The following is a 25,148-nucleotide window of genomic DNA, read 5'->3' as shown; positions in this document are numbered from 1 at the left end:
TTATTTTAAAATGTTTTTTATTAATTATATTATAATATAATCAAAGTTTTATTTTATTTTATAAAAGTTTTCTAATTAATTGTTAAATTTTACTAAAGGTTATTAGTTATTTTATGTTGTATTTTAATTTATTACATTAACAAGTTACTATCAAAAGGCTGATTTTATTTTAAAATTTTTCTTTTTTTGAATACATAGGTACCTATTTTGTTTTATTTTATTTTATAAATGTTATACATTTTTCTTGTTATAATTAAGTTATTAAATTTGACAAATGGTTATAAGTTATTTTATTTTGTATTTAAATTTATTACATAAACAAGTTTTACTATCAAAAAGGTGGTTAAATACATACCTATTATGTTTTATTTTTATTTTAAAATTACAAAATCGTTTAAAATTAGTAGTTATGATTTTTGGTTTTAATTCATCTAGTTTTAACTAGGTAACTAACCAATCAGTTATTTTAAACTCTACTAAGTTTTTAAATCACTTGATATTTTAAAATATCTTTAAATTTACAATACCAGTAATTTTTTTTTAATCAAGTTGATATTGTTCGGAACGTGAAGCAGTTATACGGCGTCCCGGTTCATATCGGCAAATGCGTTGCTGCAGTATGCAGGCCGCCCGGCACCTATGACCAGTACCGTTCGGCCTACCGTCCGACTCACCACGTTAACTACCGACCGACCGTTCATAGCCATTGTTACCGTCATCGTTTTGTGTATCGTTCTGAACATATACCGTCATCACTACCAGTACCGTCCACCAACCATACCTTAAGCCGTTGATTGTCCAGCGGACTGCTGTCGCCCAACACGGTTTTTATATACATATATTTTGTTATTATTGTGTTTATACCGTAATTAGTTTTTACCTAACATTATTATTATTTATTGTATTAATTATTGCCCTCCGCTGGCCAGCACTATTGTGCCCCCTACTTCACCTAAAGTATTAGTTATTATTATCATTTTTATTTGAATAGTAGCACCCGGTGACACCGTGGCAAACATAAGTTGTTGCACCATTATTTATCCTTTTGATCTTACATACCGATTATACAGTCCACTCCTACCTCCGATCAATTACAGATATATTACCTTAATGTAATTGTTAGTCTTAGTTCAGCACTAATAGAGTTACGAAACTGGGTATTTTCTTTTGTTCTGTAAGGGCGTAACTTCTCTAATAATTCATCAAAAGAAGTTATAGACATCATATAATACTCAAAAAACTTATCACTGTCAAATCTCAAATTTGTATAAAAAGTATCAAATTGGTTCACTTCTTCTCTATCATGGTTAATTGGATAAACCCAATATTTTACTATTGATTTTGGTGGATCCATTCACCAAATGCTTCGGCGACAGCAATCACTTTAAGTAAATTGTCATAATCATCTAACTCCATTCTAAATAAATTAAATGTAATTTAATAAGTAAGCATATTATGCATTAAATTAACTATTAATTTAATTTATAATTTACTTACATGCATTTAGATGTTTGTGTACAAATAGTGGTACATAGGTAGCTATAGAAAATTTAAATTTACAGTACCTATTAGATACAGTAAAATATAGTAAATACAGATCACATGAGATCACAGACCATAGTAGTTGTAGTTAACCAACAACTTTACTAACAATTTATACAATTATCAATATTTTTAAATTAGAAATTGATGTTTAGCCAGTTTAGGCGCGAAAATCGAGTGATAACACCAATTGTATCAGCGGCAAAAATTGCAGTGTGGTACGAGTCGTAAAATCCGCGAACGGTAGAACCGTTTCGAACCAACGGCGAATATACCGCAGTGCGTTGGGACCCTTATTAATTTAATAATCCCATGTGATTATTCTACGGAAAATAGATTGAACGATAAATAGTAAATACCCCTTAAGGGGCTCAAATACATTGTTACAAGTATGGATTACTTAAACTTACAATGTGCAGCTAAAACTTCCGTTCCAACGATACCTACTGTATAAATTTACCGATTCGAGAAAAATTAAGTAAGTACTCTGTTTAATATAATAGTAATATATAAATGGAATTACTTTCGAGAAAACAGTATAATGTTTTAAATCTCAAAAATTAGTTTTTTTCCGTGTTATTTTTCGTTGACTTAACATTATTCCTCCAACACATTTTTATCGAAATATGTACTACTATTGGTAGGTCACAATTAATGTAGGTAGGTATTTAAATTCGTCAAATTTTGAAAAATTGCGTATATGTAAGTGTTTACGAACAACTTATGAATAAATTAAAAATCAATAATGAAGTTTAACAGCGAAAATATTAATCAGTGTTGCAAAAATTTGGAATATTTTAGGAATTAAATTAATTAAAATTAAAATTATAAAGGTTAGCTCTTTATAATAATTAATAATTGAATTACAGTTAGTACAGATCACATAATCTTTTAATTTATCAGTCTGTTTTGTAGTTCGAACTAATTGAAGAAAATAACTGATTCTGTTGACAACTCTGTTTTATTAACATTCTTAATATATTTTATTAGAACTTTAAGGTGTTTATTTAGCTGCTAAGACTTTATTTTTTTTAATATGTTTTTTTTTTTTTAAACTTGGTATTATTAATTCTGACTTTTTTCACTTCTATTCAATTCAACACTTGATTACCTACGAATAAAATGTATCTGATCGTTGTGAACTATTATTTAATGAAATACGTTTAATAAATAATTATGTTATATGAAAAAAAAATAAAAATCGGTAAATAATATTATTTATTTTCAGCCTCCCACAGCGTGGTATAAAATTTATCGCTTTACCACGAAGTGGCTATCCGTGGTTTCACCCTGATATTTTTATGTATCATCACTAAACTTTAAAATAAAAGTAAATAATAATATACCTACAATTATAAGGCGATATCCTAAAGATAATTTTAATCTTAATATTTTATTAACTATTATCACTCATTTTATTTTTCTTGGTGACATGATTTGTATTAAAAAGTATAGATACCTAATAGTTAATGCCTAATGTCAAATATTGTTATAAATAATATATGTATTTAGTTATTCTAATTTTAAAAAAAATTAGTAACACTTGTGTGATAGTAATGATAGCCGGGACCTACTTGAAACTATACATATTAGTAGTGCTGTGAATTTAATGCACTAAAAAACCTTAAAAAATGCAATAAAATATGCACTTAAAATGCAAAAAAAAAAGGAATATAAAATTCCAAAAATTATAGTATAAAATTCATTTAAAATGGTTTTTAATTTAATTTTTATATTTATATTAATATTAGGTACAAGATATTAAACATTAGTACAAAAAGTATTTATTTAATAAAAAAGTTCATTGAATCTGAATTAAGTTAACGCTATTCACCTGAAACATTAAAAAATATTTTTTTTGTATTTATTTTGTTAAAATAATAAAACAAACTAATAACTAAAATATTATTTAATAAAATATTAATTTGACATAATATAATACAGCCTGTGTAAAATAAAAATAAATGTTTTCAAACAAGTCAATCGACGGAATTTGGTTAAATGCGAAAAAATTAAAAACGTAAGAAAATGCAAAAATATGCAAAATAAAAGTTTCATAGATGGATTCGTAATTACATAATTCAAATTATGTAGGTATTTACAAAGCTATGTTTTACAATCACCAAAAAAAAATGCACTTTCCTATTAATTCACGGCCCTGCATATTAGTATATTACAATACAACTACAATCCGAAAACATCTTATCGTCACGATGTGACAACCATAAGCTCTATATAATCATATTATGTATGGACGCAGCAGTTATTCCCAAACTTTACCGAAATAAGTATTAAAAATAGGATTGAAAAAAAATAAATCAAACATTTTTTGAGATGATTTTGTTGTGTTTCATACATTTTGGAATTTCCCCGAGGTCGTCGTTATTATATTGATGATATGTGAGAGACTATTGAAATTTAAATCGAAGTATAGTTGGATGACCACGGGCTGCAGGTGTTTGAAGGAACAATGCGGTGCAAAAACATACGAAACTGGGCATTATAAATTATAATAGTATGAAATATAAAAACGAATACCTTCGTATGATAATCATTTAATATATATACATATATTATAGAACTATAGAATTATAAAAAATTATTATCATAAATTTATGACAGTCGTAGATGACCCATTACGCGAGACAAAGGGACGAAAACCAATTACTGATGACTGATGAGATTCGGCGCAAAAAATACCTTGGAAATTATACCTATATTATGTTACAGGTCATTATGTTGCGCCTTATAATGATAATATACGATAGGTACCTAGCTGGTATGTGTATACAGGACCGGACCGCTGATAAGTTTGGCTCTCTTCATTTGGTGAATGAAAGGAAATGCCGCTGTTGATGTATAATGGTACGGAGATCAAAAGGAAAACTTTAAACATAGTTTAGGGCACGCCGTATATATAATGACAGACGGATAACATCAATGAGGCTCGAATTGCTGGTGTATCGGTGGAATCGTATTGCTAAGTGTATTTACTGTGAAATACACCAGCGTTTGGAGATGAAAGAAATCAAGAAAAATCTAATTTAGTGAATGTAATATGAAGTAAATATAGTGAAACACTCATAGAAGGTAAATTATAGTTTATAAATCATGTCACTATTAAGTTGAATTTCCTCAAGATTGCGTGAAAAATATTCGTATTTATTGAATCGTTTTCTGTGATCAAATAAAAAAAAATCTCAGTCTTGATGACTGCGAACGAATCAGTAAATGATACTGCAATCGAAGAAATGATAAAAGCTGTCGATGAAGAGAGACAATTAGCAATTCAAAATGGAAATGTAGATGAATGTGGTGTACCAATGTGCACTGTTATAGCTGATGGCCAGTGGTCAAAAAGATCTTACAAAACAAAATATAACTCATTTTCTGGAGCAGTAAGAAACGTTTAAAATTTAAAAAAGATCATAATAATTTAAATTAAAACATGAATTATTTTTCATGCGACTATTATAGGATTTAACACTAAAAAGGTGTTATTTGAAGGAATACGAAATAGTTACTGTTCTGTTTGCCAGCGTGCTTTGTACCTGAAGCTGAAACAACAAGTTTGATGTCCGATATACGAAATATCGTATACAGATTAGCTGCAAATACAGAGAGCTTAATCGAAAATACTGACAACAACCCATGCAAACAATTTAACAGCTTAATCAATAAGCACATCGGAGGAAAATGCATCAATTTTATGTAGGGAAACAAGTATAAGACACGAGTAGAAACTGCAGTTCTTGCGTTTAATTCTGAAAATTATATACGCGCAGTCCAAAAAAAAATTATGTCTAGAAGTCCAGGTAAATAAATTAATCTAAATATTATAATTTGTACCTATATCTATAATAAACAACTTAATTGCTAATTTTATTTTAAATAGGAATGTTTAGTAAAGAATATGCAACAAATATTAATAGAATTGGGAATAATACCATCATGAGGAGATGAAAACTTTTTGATAATGGTGTTGTTCGTATGAAACACAAATTTACATTCAGTGCACCTGATAAATATTACGGTTTAGCCGAGCCCCTAGATGATTTCCTTATTTTATGTAATGAAGATATGGTGGAGAAAAAAAATGAATTTTTAAAAAAATCTACAGGATGTTGATCGGATTGAAATTGAAAAATTAACGAGAGACCAAAATCAAAGTCAGTTGTGGTTTAAAGAAAGAAAAATACGTTTAACTGCGTCGAAATTTGGTGAAGTTTGCAAAATGAGGGACAATGCTAGCTGCAAAAATAAAGTCCATGGAATACTTAATAAGCCACCTGCAACTTGTAAATCATTGGCTTACGGTATAGAAATGGAACCATTTGCAAGAACTCATTTTGAAAAACTTTACCAAGTACACGTGGAGTTATGTGGCCTATTCATTGACCGAGAATATCCGTTTTTGGCTGAAAGTCCAGGTAACACAATCACATAAATTAATAATTAATATGTATGTAGGTATTCACTTATTCAAAATTGTATACAGTGTTTATTATCACAATGTATTCACTATTCAGAAATTACACATGATAACAAATTAAATATTGTAACTTATGTTCAGATGGACTGGTTGGACAAGATATAATTTTGGAAATCAAATGTCCATACACTGCAAAAGATACAACCAGTGCCTTGGAAGCAGTTGAACGAAATTTGGTTTGTATGATAATTTATGTTTATGAAAAATAATAATATTAAAATAATATAATTATCTCAGATCAACACATATATCTCAGTTTACTTTTATGCACTACTTACTGCCACTACTGAACAATAATGTTACATAAAATCTAAAATTTGTTTATCATATTGTTTTAGTTACCATATTGTTCGGTAAAAGAAGGTATAATTTCTCTGAAGAAAGATCACGCGCATTATTTTCAAGTAATGGGACAATTGAGAATATCAGGACGAAAAATGTGTTACTTCATTATGCATACAAGTGATTGGACAAATGTTGAACAAATTTTTTTGATGTTGATTTTTGGAATCAAAAGATGATTAAAAAATTACAATTGTAAGAAATAAAAGATAAATGACTTGTAGTTAAATGTTAATTTTTTTGTTATATTTTGTTTTAGATTTTATCTATAATATTTGTTATCGGAAATTGTTAACCCCCTTTATGGTAAACGATCATTAGTTAGTGATATTAGGGTACCAGCTCATATTTTAGAAGCACAGGCCCATAAAAAAGAAAAGAAAACTAAAATGATTAAAATAATTTGTTAATAAGTATCTATATTTAAGAGTATATTATATATTAAAACAATTTATTAATATCTAATATTTTGTATAGTACCTAAAACAAACAAAGCATTTATAAGAAATTTCATTATGAAGTTTTAATAATTGTTCCTACATTTTGTATTCACTGGAGATTACTATAAATGATTTGTAAATCGTAATATAATAAAAATAATTACTGTCCAAAACATAATTAATAAACTAATATTTAGGTAATAGGTACTTTGCTTTATGAATTGGACTAAATCATCAACGAGTATAGAGGCAGATGGAGTTGTCGAAGGTTTTATGAATAGTACTACAATGCATGGAATAAAATACAATCAACTAATTGGTAATTTTTTATATAGGTAACACGAAAAATAAAAGACAATTAGGTATTTCCGGATGAGCGGAGGTACCAAAAGCCGCGTTCATATGGACCAAATGCCGATTACGGTTTAGCTGAATCTCTCATAGAAATTTTGTCAGCTGAAGAATTGAAATCCAAAAAATTAATGTTTCTTACATCATTGAATGGTGTCAATTTTGAACAAGTTGAAATCGATACCCGAGATCAAAGTAAAAATGAAAAATGGTTTTATAAAAGAAAAATACGACTTACAGCACCACGTTTTGGACAAATTCGTAAAATGCTAGCCAACACATCATGTAAAAATTGTCAAATTTTCAAATAAAAATATGAAATACTTAACTTTATTAGTAATTACTTGAATTATAAACTGTATATAATTATTAATTATATTTCCATAATTAATTTATTTCCTTTCAGAAAAATTTAGTTTTATTGTATTGGTATGCAATATGCATATTAAAGTAAACAAGAGTTTTATTTATTAATTACAAACTAATAAATATATTATTGAATACACGCGTAATTCATAATATCTTGGTTGTTACTTATTAGTTATTAGTAAATCGTAGATTTCAAATTATTGTAAGTAAGATACGAGTAGGTAGAAAGGTAGAACCTTATAAATAATAATAGAGGATAGATGTGTGAAAAATGTATAATGTTCAGAAATACGCAAAAAATGTAATTTAAAAAATATACCTAGGTATGTGGTAGCGTATAACGTAAAATATCTAATATTATATTCAATTAATTAATAAAAATTAAAAATAATATTAAGATATTTAGGTAATATAATTAATTTAGGTTACAATTATATATTATATATTATTTACTGTATTGAATACATTTTTTATGAAGCAAGTATTTAATAATGCAATAAATACGCATAATTTTGCATTTTCTACGTTTTTAATTTTTTAGGTCATTTTTTCGCATTTTAGTTCATTTTCTAGTATTTTTAACCAAATTCCGTCGATTGACTTGTTTGAAAACATTTATTTTTATTTTACGCAGGCTGTATATATTATGTCAAATTTATATTTTATTAAATAATATTTTAGTTATTAGTTTGTTTTATTATTTTAACAAAATAAATACAAAAACAATTTTTTTAATGTTTCAGGTGAATAGCAATAACTTAATTAAGATTCAATCAACTTTTTTATTAAATAAACACTTTTTTGTACTAATGTTTAATATCCTGTACCTAATATTAATATAAACATAAAAATTAAATTAAAAACCATTTTAAATGAATTTTATACTATAATTTTTGGAATTTTATATTCCTTTTTTTGCATTTTAAGTGCATATTTTATTGCATTTTTTTGGTATTTTTTATGCATTTATAAATGTTTTTTAGTGCATCAAATTCACAGCCCTAAACTTCAAGAACTTAAATTATGGTATTAATATACTTTTTTAATTTGTAGTTGGGCTGAGTGATGCAGTTCATAATATAACTCCTACATTGCCACTAACGACAATACATGACATTAGCTACAATGACACTGCAGGTAAATTATTTTTTTAACTACTTAGTCATTAATTAAAATGAATAGTTAATATTATATATTGTAAAACTAATAAATAGAGTACAGCGTTATGTTATCTGTTATCATGATATTATATTATTTAGCCTTTTTAAATACATTTTATATTTTTATTCTCAGGTACTGCTACAGTTGAGCATGAAGGATTCTTAGAAAAGATTAATATTGTTGATACTGTAGTTAACCCTGAAAATCATTTAGAAATATATTATACTGATAAAATAGGTATGTAAATAAATTTTAAATAAACACTAGACAAATTACTCAATAAATTGTATTTAGATATGTTTTACAACTCTAACCAAAATCATGAATCTATACTTAATTTACTCTAAATGAATGCATCTAAAATCCAAGTCCACCATACTAGTTACTAATGCTTCCACTGCATAATTTATATAGGTCACATCAAAAATATAAAAGTAGATTTTAAAAAATGGTCCTTGTCAGCCAAACAGCGGAGAAATTAAAAATTATAAATTTCCATTGAATAATGGAAGACATTTTAGACCAGAATGGTTTGCTAAAAGTATGCAAGACGGAACTTTTATTAAACGAGATTGGCTTAAATACTCTGTAAGTGAAGATTAAGTTTATTGCATGTCTTGTATGTTGCCCGGAGAAAAGAATTCATGGACTACGAATGGTTTTAACTCATGAAAAAAAGCTACTTCCAAATTTATTTTACACGAGACTTTTTATCGACATGTTGAAGCTAGTCTTCAATTAAAATTAATGTTTGAATGTCTTCCATTACTGCCTGCTCTAGAAGAAGCGAAAAATAAAGAAATTGCTACAATTGTTAGTCAAAAGTTGATTGATATTACTGTATATTTAGCCATGCACTCTTTAGACACAGAGAAAATTGGAAAATATCTCAAAATCAAATCCAAGGGAATTTTAAGGATCTAGTTATGCTATTAACAAAGTATTCTCCTGTCTTAGCTACTTATATAAATGGAATTAAAATAATAAAAATAAATGTAAATTTAACTATATTTCTTGGTTGTGATAAAATCAGTTGATTGAAGCTACAGCTCAATTTCTTCGTTTGAAAATTTATGATCAAGTTAGAAACGGGAATTGTTTAGTGTGTCCAATTTCCATGTATACTACTTTTGATAATTCAAAAAAAGAAGAATTATCTTTTGTTATTCGATATTTTAATGAAGAGACTAGTAGCGTATATGAAAGGTTATTTTGTATAAAACAATGTTCAAGTACAACATCCCAATATCTTTTATCAGTTTTTGAAAATATTTGTGAAATAAATGGACTCAACTGGAAGCAAAATTTAATATGGCAATCATACTATGGAGCCTCCAACATGAGAGGTGCTTATGGTGGCTTACAAGCCTTAATAAAATCATATAATCCCGCAGCATCTTATATATGGTGCTATGCACATAGACTAAATCTTGTTCTTACAGATGCTGTAAGCTACTCTTCTAACGCTAGAGATATGTTTGGAATAATAGAGACAATTTATGATTTTATTTCGTCAAGTAAAAATAGGGTAGTAATATTTGAGAAAAACTCAAAGAAATTGTATCCAAACAAACAAATAAGGCGATTTAAAAGGGTAGAAACCACGAGATGGTGGTCACACGGTTTAGCTATGAGAACAGTAATTTTAACTGTTGATGCGCTTTATGATACGTTGGATGAATTAGAAAATAATGCTGGATCAAATCACCGTAGCAGTTCTCATCAAGCTAGAAGTATTTCAGAGAATATTAAATCCAGGGGCGTCATTTCAAGTTTTTTTTCGGGTGTGTGAAGTTTCAAGCTGACCATTTTGAAATTTCACCAGGCCATATAAAAATAAATATACATACGTATATGTATATTATTCTGTATTCAATTATGTCCATACATAATAGACCGGTTATTAAAATTTGATTTTAATCATATAAATAATTTTGCATTCGTGGCTCGTGCATTATTTTAGGCTTCAGCAAGGCGCAGGCCAATTGTAACATTCTAAAAGTAAGGGGTGCAACCACACACCCTGACCTCCCCCCCACAAAAAACCCATACAAATATGCTCTAAAAAAAAGCCAAAAATGCCATTTATATTTATTTTTTATACAATTTGTTATTTTAATTTGGATGGTTTTCAAAGTACTGATAATGATTATGTTATAGAAGATAATAATATTGAAGTATTAAGTTCAAATCATATACAGCAATATTTAAACAGTATTTACGAGCAAAGTAAAACAAATTCTTTAGTAAAAGGAGATCGGTTATCGGCATATTATCTTCCTGAATTAGCCAACCATGTTCTACGTATTTGTAAAGATTTCCCTCTATGGACCAATGTTATGAGAACAATGTTTAAATCACCTTATGCTAATGGAAGTTCTGCCGTAGTTGAAAATGATTTCAAAGAGCTTAAATCTCAAATTCTGAGGTTTGATGTTCGACCTATGAGTGTGGATAGGTTTATAATAACACATCTAAAAAGTATTGAATCTAAAGCAAAACTGACCAGAAGTACTCAGATTCGAGACTCTTTAATATCACAAGATCACAGAAATAATCACATTTCAATCACTGATGACACAATGGTTCACGAGAAATCAAAAAATAAACTTGTATGTGCACCAATAGAATATTTAAAAAATATTGACTATTCTGATTCCGATTTAAATACAAGTCCAATACCAACCAACAATGATAATATTCAGAATTATTCTATCAGTAGTCCAAACTCCCCAGCTACGGACGATGAATTAAGTACTTCAATTAACTCGGAATTTTCTCTGAGTGCTGTTGAAAATTGGCGTGGTTTTTGAAATGATGCAACTATTTCTCCAGTTCAAATAAATAAACATAAAAAACAAAAAGTTACTAAATATACGAGTTCAAATCCAGAAATAGAAAGAATTCTTAGTAATCCTTCAACGCGTTCATCATTGGATACTATATTGTTAAATGGTAATACATCTACTCCTATTCGATATAATAAAAATTATTATTTATTACACAACACCTGCCCGTTTGATTCGGTTTCGTCGATATTAGTAATGGCATACATTGATATAAGTCTGTACAAAGATTTTATAAACACAAGTAAAAATAGGATGTTACAATTTTGCAAAGAATTAGCTCATCACAAGACATCAAAAAAAACATACACCGATCGATTTGTTCTACTAAAAGGCATTTTTAACGAAGACATGAATGTATCCAACATAAAACTAATTAACACTGAATGTAACGTTTCTTTTATTGTTACACAATTGCTCAAAGATGCACCATCGGCTGAAGAATACATCACTTGTTCTAATAATCAATGTAAAAATGCTTCAAAAACTCACGGTTGCCCAACAATCATCATACGTTTTAAAGGCAATGGATTTAATTTATTACAACAAAGTCTTATTCAGTATATAGAAAATAATAGATACGAATGCCAAGAAGAATTTTGTAGCGGGATCATGAATTCATTCAGAGTCTTGGGATATCATTTATTTATTGAGACTGATATTTTTGCTGAAAATCAATAATTCAAGCTGGATGATTTTCCAGTGAACATAAATATTGAAACAAAAAAGTTAGTATAGTAGTTAAAATTTTATTTATAATTTAAACAAAAAATATAATTATATTTATTTTTACTGAGTTAAAATTGAACAAATTTCATATAACTTCATACAACTTAGTAACAATCATACTCATATATTATTTTTCAGCTACATATTTTACGGAGCTGTAGCTTTTAGTTCTGGTCACTACGTGGCGTATATACGAAGATCCGAAAATAAATGGGAACTTCACAATGATATTTTGAAAAAAATTATGAAATTCTCAAGTACAAAAGAAAAATATTTAACTCCACATCTTCTTGTATATATAAGATTAAACTAAACATTTTAAAAAGAAACAGGTGAAATGTTAATTTAAACTTTTAATATTATTATTATCATTTTTAGATGTAAGACTTATTTCATTTTTTTTTAAATTGCTTATAATTAATAATGTTCATTATAATATAGTTCATTAGACTATAATTTTTATAATAAACTATTTTGTTATTATACACCCAATGGCCATATGATACTCTATTATAATTGTTGATGGAAGAATGAATCGAAAAAAATATTTTATATTTTATTTTTTGTTTTCATTCTAATAATGAGAATAAATATAATTTTTTAAACAATACTGAATAATAATATATACTTAGGTGTTTGAAATTTGTTTATATTAAGAATAAAAAAAAAATATTTTTTTATAAAAAATGTTTTTGCTGGGTAAAACCAAAACCATGCAAATTCTAAAAACTACATAGCAAATTCTAGCAAATAAGTAGCAATTTTTCTAAAGAGCTTTGAAGTTTCTGAGTTAATGTGGGGGGGCTACAGTGAAGTTGGCCCCCCTAGTGAAAAATGTTTTTGCTGGGAAAACCAAAACCATGCAAATCCTAAAAGGTACATAACAAATTCTAGCAAATAAGTAGCAATTTTCCTAAAGAGGTTTGAAGTTTCTGGGTTGATGTGGGGGGGCCAACTTCACGTACGTCCTGAACTGAATCCAGATACCATGTAAGCTCCTCACCTTGTATCATACACGCGCCAGCTCACCTCACACAGATATTGATCATAAACTATACTATCAAATTCTTATCTTACGACTATTATAAAGTATCATTATTCGACTATTTAGGTATACCCAGAGTATTTTCTAAAGCATAGTCTACTACTATACTATATACGAATTGTTATGATTATAAACATCACTCATTAGTCATTATTATAAAAATTATAATTATATAAAAGTACACATTCAATATTAACCATACGAAAACGATAATTTTTATAATTATCACATGTCTGTTGTCCAAATAATACATTATTATACAAATTTAAAGCATTTTACGTAAAAACACTAAACAGTTTAAGTACCTATACATTTTTATAATTATAAGCATCACTCATTATTATAAAAATTAAAATTATATAAAAGTACTCATTAAATATCACTTGTTTGTTTTCCAAATAATACATCGTTATACAAATTATTTACTATACGAAGAAGAGATTTTTTTGACAAACTCAGTAGATGTACTGAGTACATCGTAATCATTACTGGCTAATGGATTCAGTTCAGGGGTTCTCAATAATACTTTATTATTTTTTTTTGGTGGAAATCGGAAATATAACCTTTGGCGGAAAACGGCCATGGTGATAACGGGCTAGGGCCAATTTGGCGGAAAACGGTTACGCCCAGTCCCGGACTAGATTGAACCATAATAGTAGGCTCTAATTTATTGATTTTTTTTAGTAATCATATTCATAAAGTTTTAACATTTTTAAAAAACAGTAAAAAATAAATGTGATTATAACATTTATACATTCATAAATCATTATATGTTATTAAAATATCATTATCTACATAAGCTATGAATATTATAATATAATATTGTGAAATATTATTTTTTATTTTTAAATTGCTTCCTTCTATACCTAGGGTTTTTTCCATAGAAACATCAATTTTTTTTCCAAAATTCATCTTTTGAGCGGTTTCTTGCCCAATTGAAAGTAATGCTAGGTAGGTAATTACTCGTTAATCTCAACATTTTATCCATAGCTCATAAGTATATATTATAGGATGATTAGACTAGGGAGAACTATATATTGGGATTATTATAGTTACCTACATTAAATTACAACAATAGAATAATAATAATAACACTACAAATTAATTAAATATTTATTTTTCAATATTGTCATTGAGATCTTTTTCATTATGTTTTCAATGTGTCGGAGCCCTCTCTTATGGTCAATTGTGCCACCCTATTGTTAATATATACTTAAGGGTTATAGAAAAAAAGCGTTTTTAGTGTAAAAACATGTATCACAGGTTATACGATCACTCTTCATGGATTTTTTTTATTTTTTTTTTATTTTAAATAAAATAAAATGTAGAACAGATTAAGGCCAAATTTTCAAAATTATAATCGTAGAAGCTAAAATATGCATTTCAACAATGCGTAATATTTGTTATTTTTCATATGTAATTTCATAGAACTATTTAAAGCAAAAGAAAATGTACCTGCTAAGTTATTTTTGTTGATTTATTACACCATATAAATCACTCCTAAATAAATATCAGGTAGTACATTGTTGGTAAATTTTTATTATTAAGATAGAAACTAAAAACAAATTTTTAAATTTTACAACGAAATAGCAGATATTTTGAAAAACCATTTAATTTATACACCAAAAAGGTGATAATTAACCAATAATTATTATTGTTACCAGGAGAAAAATGAAATAATATGCCAGCAGATGAAATATGAAAATAAAATAAAAATGCCGCAAGTTGGACAAGTTCATTTGCAATTTTACTACACATGTTAATATAACTAAACGTTTTTTATTTTAATTGCATGTTCTAAAAAATGTGTATTTATTTTTTATAAGGTAAAATACGCTTTAAAAGTTAATTTCCTGGAAATTCCATTTCAAGGAAAACGAAACGTGTCGGATTGTGTTTTATATCTTTCATTACGTCTTTTGTCAATTGTTTGTGTTTTACTACCTTCACACTTCGACTGTTTTGTAGTACCTACCTATCTACGATTTTGAATTTTTGAATTTTCTGAAAAAAAAATAATCTTCTATGTTTATATTTTAGGGTTTTGTGAGTGAAGACCACACATGTCCTCTTGGACTCTTGGAGAAAGGGTACCCCCTTCTGAGTATCATGTGTTTAGTGATATATACGTAGATAAATAGTACACATGATCTCCCTACTACCCACTTGTGATAAGTATTGACGAAGACCTAGAGGTTGTTTCAATGAAAAAATACCTACAAAAAAAAAAAATTGTTGGGTATTATCATACTAAATAAAAATTCATCACTATAAGTGAATTCATAATTTTTTGCTTTTCTAAACCAACAGAAGAAGACATATCCAACCGTAAATATACGAATACAATTTTGAGCTATTTATTTAAACGATGTTTGGAATTGAATATACGTATTTATTTTAGAGTGTTGTATAGAAAATAAATAAATTATAAAACAATGTTGAGCTCTTTTTACAACACACCTTGCAAATTCATGATTTTAGATTCTGAGCGGAGCGATGAATATATTGATTTTACTATGTTATGTGTTTCTTTTTCTTTTTTTGTTTGTGTACAGGATAAGTTGTCGAAATAATGCTTCGATTTTCAACTTCAGTAGCTTTTCCTGTTGGAAATTGAATCTTGTTGATGCATTGTGGAGGTCAAATTTTTAAATTTCCAGTAGCTTATAAAAGCACAGAGTAAAACAAAACAAAAATAAATAAAAAATTAAGGGAAAACGTGAATTTTTATGCAAAATCAATTTTTGAGAAAATCGATTTATATATCGGTGTGACTCTAAGTCTCTAAAACAAATTACTGTAGACAAATGAAATTTTCATTGAATGTTTATTCTTGCATTTTCTATTCATGATACAATTTTAAAAAACATTTCAAATATTTTTATGATATTTATAGACATTAGAAGTTTTAATTTTTTTTGTATGCCAATAAAATTGTATTCGTGGGGTAAAATGGGGTAACATTTTTAAAAATTTAATACAAGATTCCTAATTAATATATTGTTACAATGACAGTTAAAAAATATTAAAAATTGTATCCGGTGAATTTGTCGCGAACAATTAATTGCAGTGAATTGATCGTTGAACAAACATATTTAGTTTTTTAGTTATTAATTATTATATTACCATTAAAAATATCATAAATTAATAAGGCTATTTTTTTGATAAATTTTCATTTTTCGTAAATCCGTTGACGAGATATAGTCTCCCAAAGTTGGATGGTTTTGTGGTGGTGTTTGTCCTGTGTAAATATGTTTACCTATTTTGGGGCAAAACTTAGGCTTAACTGTCGTACTTACTGAATTTATTTTAAAAGTGTATTATGTTTTACGCTAGAGTACAAAAATCCCAATTGTTGCGGCCGCGGTACTGAAGTTTATACACAAATATCACCACAAAACCATCCAATGATCTCATAACAAATAAAATTAAAAAAAAATCTATCTCTCAAAACTTAAACATTGCTAACCCACATATATTATTATATGCTAAGATTGTCTCACTTTCCAAAAATCTGGAAATTTGCTGTCATTAAGGTTAGGTTATCTCGATCTAGAGCTAGCGGTGTCCGGTCCAGAAATAGATCTGTGTGACGTTGACGAGGTTAAGGGAGCCATCTGGCGAATGTCTCCCAACAAGTCCACAGGCAATGACGGCATCACTGCCGGCATTTTAAGACAGACTTGGCCTGTTCTAGTGACACATATCACCACTATGTTCAACAACTGCCTGAGGACCGCAAGAATACTGGGAGGCTGGAAGGATGCGCGGGTGGTAGTTGTCAGAAAGTCACCGGGAAAGGATCTCACAGAGGCTAAGTCGTATCACCCTATAAGCCTCCTCCCGGTGATTTCTAAAGTACTTGAACACGTAATTGTTGAAAAAATCCGTTGAGACGCGAAATCGAACATGTCGAAAAGGTAGTTCGGATTTACGAAAAACCTCTCAACGATCGAGCTGATCCAGAATGTCCCACAATGGACGAGTGATCCTCCATATTTCGGGTGCCTTCGACTGCTTGTGGTGCGCCCAATTGATTTTAGATATGCGGGAAGTAAACTGCCGGGATAGGCTCATTGATCTCACAAAAAGCTACATTGACGGTCGAAAAGCGGAATTAACGATTGGAGACCAAAGAGTAACGAGGACTCTCACTAAAGAATGTCCCCAAGGTAGTGACTATGGGCCTGATCTTTGGGAGCTAGCGGTGAACCCGCTGCTCACGGAGGAACAGCCCACCGGTAGTAGTATAGTAGTAGTATATATATAGATATATATATAGTAGCGAGGGACATTCATCAAACTATATTTAATGCTAATTGAAGTAAGTGAATATTGTGTATTGGTATAACGGTTTTACATATAAATTATTACAATATTATTATATTCTATTTATATTTTATAAATACCTCTATAGTCAATCTACTCAGAAATAAAAGATATTATTTGTTTATTATTATTAATTTAAGTCTAAAATTCAGTATTTAGCATTAACGATGGAAAGTAGGTATATATGTTTTGAAAGATTAAAATTAATAACAATCTTTTAAATATTTTATTTCGTAACTCGTAGCTTATATCACAAAAAAAAAAAAAATGATTAAAAAAATTAATGAATATAAAATTACAGTGGACTTAATTGGTTTCACAAGCCAAGAACGATAATATTATAAAATATATCCTATTTATGTTTATTAAAATTCTTTTTTATTGTAACCATAAATAAAGTGTGTATTTTTAGTTACGTTTTTTGATGATTTTATTAAATAAGAAGAGTGAATAGTTTCTTTTAATTATAAATTATATGCTTAGTTTATACTTAAGAAAAGGTATTTTTTTATAATGTATTAGATCATTTATGCATGAGGGAAAAGAAAAACTAAGGTTCAAAATTACCGGAAAAAATAAATTTTAATTACTATCAAGACTATTAATTATTTATAAAATAAATGTTATACAATATAAAAGAATTTTATGCTTTACCTATTATAATATATAATTTACTCAGTTATGCTTTATGTTAGTTGATATAACATTTAAAATACAAATAATTTAACAATCTGAAATTATAATAAATAAATTTAAAAATTAAATTAATTGTTGTTTAAGTTTGATTGGTATAAAAGTTGGAATATTTTTTTCAACAATCTGAAAATGCAATACAATGTTACCAAAAATCTCAAAAGTATTGTAGATATTTTTTTATTCTTAGAAAAATATTTTAATGTTACACAAAAGTATTATTTTTAAGATCTCTTTTGATTTTTTTATGTTTTGAGACATTTTGACATAAGTAATATTATGAGTAACTACCAATAACTGGCCATAATCCTAAGAAATACTATATTTAACACATTTTTAAAAACATATTTTTTACGGTATATTTTTTTATATCACGTATCTGGTCAGTTTTTTGTAGGGCTTGCCAGTCTAGCCTTCCTTTACATGTGCCTACGACACTAGGTGCTTTTACCATCCGGATCTACCTATTACCTATCTTATCTTGTTTTTATATAATATTACTGTAGGGTAGGTAGTTTTTAAGGGGAATGGTTAACTCCTACAAAAGATGATAGTGTTAGCTCCTATAAAAGATAGTGTTAACTCCTACAAAAAATTAATACCACTCGTATTGCTGTAAAAAATATCAGTCTTGCAAAATATTAACACATAAAACAAAAATTGTTTGAAAAATATTGTAAAAATGTTAATAAATCAATAGTCATAATCATTTACGTTTAAAACAAAAATTTAATTTATTTATTTTTGTGGCATACTTAGGAAATAAACTCTCAACGTGAAATTTCTCCTCGTATATATTTATTTTTTTTGATTAAGTATAAATCGATATTTCGAAATTGTTTTTGTCTGTCTGCGTTTTGTTGTATGACTGCTTCTAATTTTAATGTATGTTTCGATTTGTACATCTTTCAAAACTTTCACGAATAAATGGACATTTGGATGATGATGATAAAAACTACTATTAAATCTTGAATGAAACGATTCACATGCATTAGTAGTATCATTAGAAGACCACAATCTCGGAGGAAATAATGAAAATGAAAAAATATCATTTTCAGACCAATAGTCGCAATATTTATTATTTTGGACTTAATCGTCAGATAGCATATTTTCTAACAAATCAAATACAAAGCAATCTTCAATACCATTAGCATCTTGTAATAATGGTAAACCGAATGTGAGATCATTTTCCAATTTCAAATTCACCTTTATTTAATGTTGTAGTTCTAAATTATGAGCGATTCCAATTATTAAGTACTCATTTAGATCACGTTCATCATATGTAGACATAATATTTTCTATACGTCTACATTTCGTTATTTTATTGTTATATGTTTTCGACTAATATTTTTTTATCGGTGTAAAATCCAAATGATTCGTCGATAAACTAATATAAATAAACTAAATTTGATAAATTAATGTCTCAACAGTTTTTTGTTGACAATGAAGAGTTATTAATCCATTTAATTGATTATTTTGAAGAGACTTGGATTGGGAGACGAACTCGAAGAAATATACGGCGACCTCCAATATTTGATTTGACATTGTGGAACCAATATGATGCTACACAAGCAGGTTTACCAAAAACAAACAATAATATTGAAGGTTGGCATAGAGCATTCTCGTCTTTGTTAGCTGTGGCTCATCCTACTATTATGGCGACTTATTGAGATTCTTAAAAAAGAACAACATTTAACTGAAGTAAAAATTAATCAATTTATTGCTGGACAGGGACCTTCAGCAAAAAAAGAAAAAATATCGATATATTGCTAGGCGTATAGAAAATATTACATATTATGATGAACGTGATCTAGATGAGTTAATTGGAATCGCTCATAATTTAGAACTACAACATTAAAATATTTTATAATAATTTTTTTATAATTGTATTACTTATATTTTATTAATTATATTACACATATTATTATATTTACACGATCTCGGTATAGTTTGAATATTTCAGAAATAAATACAATATGGACGGGGAAATGTCGTACGGGGAAACGTATTGGACGGAGAAATATCTTACGGGGAAGTGGATACGGGGAAACGTGTGACGGGGAAGTGACCAGATACCGATTTCCAGGTAAAATTTTTAAAAGGTTACTAGTGTAGAAGTTTACATTTAATTATGATACAGGTAAAAAGGTTATTCGTGTAGGAGTTTACATTTGGCAATTTTTTAAATGTTGGTCTTAGGATACATACAACGTCTATGGACATTAGGATTAATCGTAGCAACTATATTAATCTGACCGTTTTAAATTTATAACTGTATTAATTCCGTAGTGAAATATCGCCGTCTAGTTTTCACAACTCTCAAGCATAAGACTATCTAGTAATCCACTTATATAATTTAAAATTATGTCCAATTTTACAACTACAATCAATCAAATTAAAAGTAGATCGCTGAAGAAGAAAATAAATCAAATTAAAACTATAAAAGTGTAAAGCGAATTTAAACTTATACAGAAGAATGTTGTAACGTCACAGAATTTCAGGCCTTATTATTATTAAACCACTGGGTATACCTAATACCTAGAATTATCAGTACACCTGTCGGTCAGTGACCGTCCCATTAATATAATAGCGCGCCCGCGATTACCACTATGTTATGCAATAACTGATCCCCGACCTCCCCGCCTGCAGAAGTGTTCACCGTCGTCACCGCAGCATGACGCCATCGGCTGCCGTCGGCGCCTCTATCGCGTCCGTCGGTACGATCGCCGCAGTGTAATTATCTTGATTACCCGTATTATTGTTAAGTCCCACAATACGCCTACCCCTAACCTTCCCCACTACGACACCAATTGCGACAACAACGGCCAGCGATCGGACACCGTTCACCAGCCATCTTCACTTTTTAAGCCAACGTTTTATCGACAAGACGTATCGAACACCACCGGTCCACTAATTTTGCGGTCCGATCAACCTCGTGGTCAACAGTGTCGATTTCTAGTTTTTTTTGTATTTTCATCCATACTCGTAACATATGAGATGATGGGCTAAGCGACGACGTCGGGCGAAGCCTCCGTTTTTCCAGTGACCGACGCCGATGGGCCATGTCGACCACGTGTCTTGGGGGTCGGGGCCAACTGGCCAGCCTATCACAGCCGTCGGTCATCCACACTATCGTCATCCAGCCACAACTCAAGTCATCATCATCATCATCATTTGCGTAACGTACAAAAATATTCCCCCAACATTCCACTTTTTTCATTTTGATTACGTATCACAACTTTTTTTTTTACACTCCGGTTCTCCTCAACGGTGTACCGAGATAATTAAGTATTATTTTTCCCTTTTTTCATTTTGATTATGTATCACTACAACTTGTTTCTGCTTATGCTCCATTTTTCCTAATAGGTGCCCCGGTAACCGTCATGCGGAGCCGTGGGTAGTTTTCCTTTAATACATATAAGAGTATAATGTGTCATACCGATGTATGATTATCATTCCGTGCCGGTAACCGCGTGTCGGAGCCGTGGCATTATTTCTTGTATTTTTCTCCACTACTTTCCTTGTAACTTTGCCATGTGCTAAATTATTATATATTTTCTGAATTGCAATTTCCATGTACCTAATGTTATATTATTTTATTCATGTTGTTTAAAACACACCCTTTTCTTAAAACCGTGTTAAATATAACTATATGATTACCTTATATTTTGTCACATTTTTTTATTAATATTATCTTTTTTACTTTTTCCCCTTTTTAAATAAATCTTTGGGATTCATTTCCCACTGCGTGTATAAAAGCCTGCAAGTTCCACCGACTTGGCTTTCGGGTCAACACGCGGTGCGGCCTGCAGGTCACAATGTAAGTGTTCCCCTTACATTATGTGTGGTATATAGAGCCTTTAAAAACTCTATACTCTCACAATGTTAATTAAATAGATATTTTATTTATAACCTACCCTTATGGAAAATGGAAGTTAAGTGTATGAGGAGAACATTTAAAGTTAAAAAAAAATTAATATACTCAGTAAGAAATTAATGAACATTAAGTATTATATATAATTTATTTTCTGGAAATTATGACTGAATCGAAAAGGAATTTCGATAGATAGGTATTTAAAAGGATTCAATAAGGAAATTAATGATAAATGGAGTTAAAAAATTTTTTCAAAAGATTTTGAACATTTGTAGTTTAATAAGAGCATATTCTGCAAAAACAAATTTAATTGATATCAGTTATTATAATATGTATGGACATATATATTTATCATTTATGTTTATATTATAGACATCTGTGGGCCAGTATTACTCATTTTTGGCTTCTAACTATTGTTTTAAATATACTAAAAATAAATTATAGACAGATTTAGTATTAAAATTCTAGTCACTACATTTAATTTGTCCTAATTTTTTTAATTCTTTGGTATTTTTGTAATAATTATTAATATATTCTTACTGTAGACTGAAATTGTATTAAAGATAATGTTAAAAGTATGAGATATAATCAACGTTTCAATTATATGGTTTGAAAGCTGATAAGATTTTGTCCATTAATGTAACCAGAGTTCAATTTAGCTAAAAATATATAATAATATATACGTAGCATATAAAATACGATGGATCGTACTAATATGTAGTTCAATAATAATATATTATATTTCACATGTCTGTAACCTTACTCTAATTTATGGGTTAATGACAATAATGACACTTAGATAATCGATCGTTTCAACTAGATGATATCACTCAAGCGTAATAATAACACGGTATCAATTTGGCTGATACATCAGCAGTAATGAAGCCGATTGCCATATTTTGAGTTTTCTGATACCCGAAAGAGATCCTGATGTTATACATTTGGCCGTAAACCTTGGAAATGGACAGCGTGTTTATTTCACGGAAGAGACTGCTTTACAACGCGCCCCTACATTAACTGAGTTTTTCAAACTATGTAACTGACCAGGTATCCCCGGTCAATTCGTTAAGATATTAATGTATACTGATGTACCATGATATTTCACATGGAACAGTAAAAAAAGTGGGAACCATGAAAGCGAGGTGTTCCGGTTGAAGGATAAAACGGCGAAAATACATTAGGCCGATTATACACAGTCCATTCAAAGCAACGTGAATGTTTCTTATTGCTTTTATTGTTGGTTAATGTTCCTAAACCGACGTCTTTCTAATCCTTGCAAACGGTCAATGGAATTTTGTACGTAACATATCATGATACGTGTCGTGAATTACATTTGCTGGAAGATGACAATCATTGGGATATTACACTTACAGATGCAGCATTGAGTTCCTCTCTTTATCAAATTCACCAATTATTCGTCATATTATTGACTACATTCTTTCCACCTCAAGCTTCTGTCATCTGGGACAAATTGCAGCCACTTTGCTTGGTGGTGGATGGACTGCACATCCAGCACTAAAGTTGCTGTTCAAAATTTACACAAGTTAAAATGCATTGTGCAACATAAAAAAACATTCCAGTATGTCTAAAGTTTCGCAAAAATGCAAAATCATTATCTGGAATGAACGCACTATGGTCCACAACCATTCACTTGAAGCTCTTGATAGAATGATGAAAGATCTAAATAATCACACCAGTCATTTTGGTGGTGATTTACTGCTTCTATTCGGTGATTTTAGACAGACATTGCCGATCATTCCAAACAATCACATCGATGGAAAAACATCAGTACATTAATATAAATATACGTGTTAAACTGCAAAACGATCAATTGGCACTATCATTCTCGGAGCTCAACATTGAAAACAGAATAATACTATTGCACGGGGACACACAATAATGCATCCGATTGCTAGACAATATCTGCGACATGGTATATACGAAAGATGCTTTGATTAATAACATATTTCCAGAATTGCAAGCTTATTATATTTATCATGCGTGGCTTCGTGAACGAGCTATTTTAGTTGCCAAAAATATCGATGTTGACGCTATTAACTTCAAAATATAACAGTCATTGCCTGGCAATGAAATATCGTTCAATTCGATTGACACTGTTACCGATCCTGACGAAGAAGTCAACTATCCTGTTGAATTTTTGAATTTTTGGGTTACCAGAAATGCCATTACATAACTTGCGTTTAAAAATTGGCTTACTTATTATTTTGCTTTGGAATTTAAATGTATCTAAGCTATAAAATGGTGCAAGATTAGTCATACAAAAAATTATGGGCAATGTTCTTGAAGCTACAATTTTGAACGGCAAATTTGAAGGTGAAGTTGTTCTCCTGCCACAAATCCCGATGATCCCTTCACACTCACCCATTCTAATTAGACGTCTACAATTTCCAATTCACTTGGCATTTGTTATTAATAAGTCACAAGGTCATCGATTTCGATTTATGGATTCGATATAGAAAATCCGGTCTTTTCACATGGCCAATTAAATGTAGCGTGTTCTCGCGCTGGAAAACCGTCAAGTTTATTAATTTATACTCCTCAGGAATTGACTAAAAATATTGTTCATCAAATCGCATTAAAATTTGCTATTTCAAAATAAAGAATAATAAAATTATTATATTATTTGTCTTTCATTTCATACTTTATTTGATATCCTAATCGCTTGAAATATCATGCAGGAAGTCTGTCGGGTCCACTAGTTCATGTGTATATATGGTATCGCGTCAAAATGTCGCAGTAAAAATGTCGTGGTAAAAATATCGCCAAAACAAAAATGTCGCAGGTAGTAATTATCGCCGAAGTCGCCGATGTGGCTCGTAGTTCCGGTTTTCGTTCAGTCGTAGATAAGGGTTAGATTAGATTAAATACCTACGAAAATAAAGTTCAGTATACATATTAGTGTGTAGTTAGTGTT

The 25,148-nt window shown here is 29.2% G+C and overlaps 1 protein-coding gene and 1 long non-coding RNA gene across 3 annotated transcripts in view; one reads left to right on the top strand and one right to left on the bottom strand.

Annotated features, from left to right (window-relative positions):
* Positions 1 to 25,148, bottom strand: part of LOC107164530 (uncharacterized) — a 319,058-nt gene that overhangs the window by 37,584 nt on the left and 256,326 nt on the right. The gene's annotated exons all lie outside the window — the stretch shown is intronic.
* Positions 1,790 to 10,216, top strand: LOC149054483 (uncharacterized). Of its 2 annotated transcripts, XR_016192256.1 has the most exons (4): positions 1,790 to 2,020; positions 8,590 to 8,673; positions 8,830 to 8,934; positions 9,112 to 10,216. It is a non-coding gene; the product is annotated as an uncharacterized LOC149054483 (long non-coding RNA). The 2 variants fall into 2 exon arrangements; XR_016192255.1 differs by having other exon boundaries at positions 8,830 to 10,216.

This window comes from Diuraphis noxia, unplaced genomic scaffold, assembly GCF_037042655.1.
Source record: "Diuraphis noxia isolate RWA-SAM2 unplaced genomic scaffold, SU_Dnox_SAM2 contig0006, whole genome shotgun sequence".
Lineage (NCBI taxonomy): Eukaryota > Metazoa > Arthropoda > Insecta > Hemiptera > Aphididae > Diuraphis > Diuraphis noxia.
This window is presented reverse-complemented; position numbering and strand designations above follow the sequence as displayed.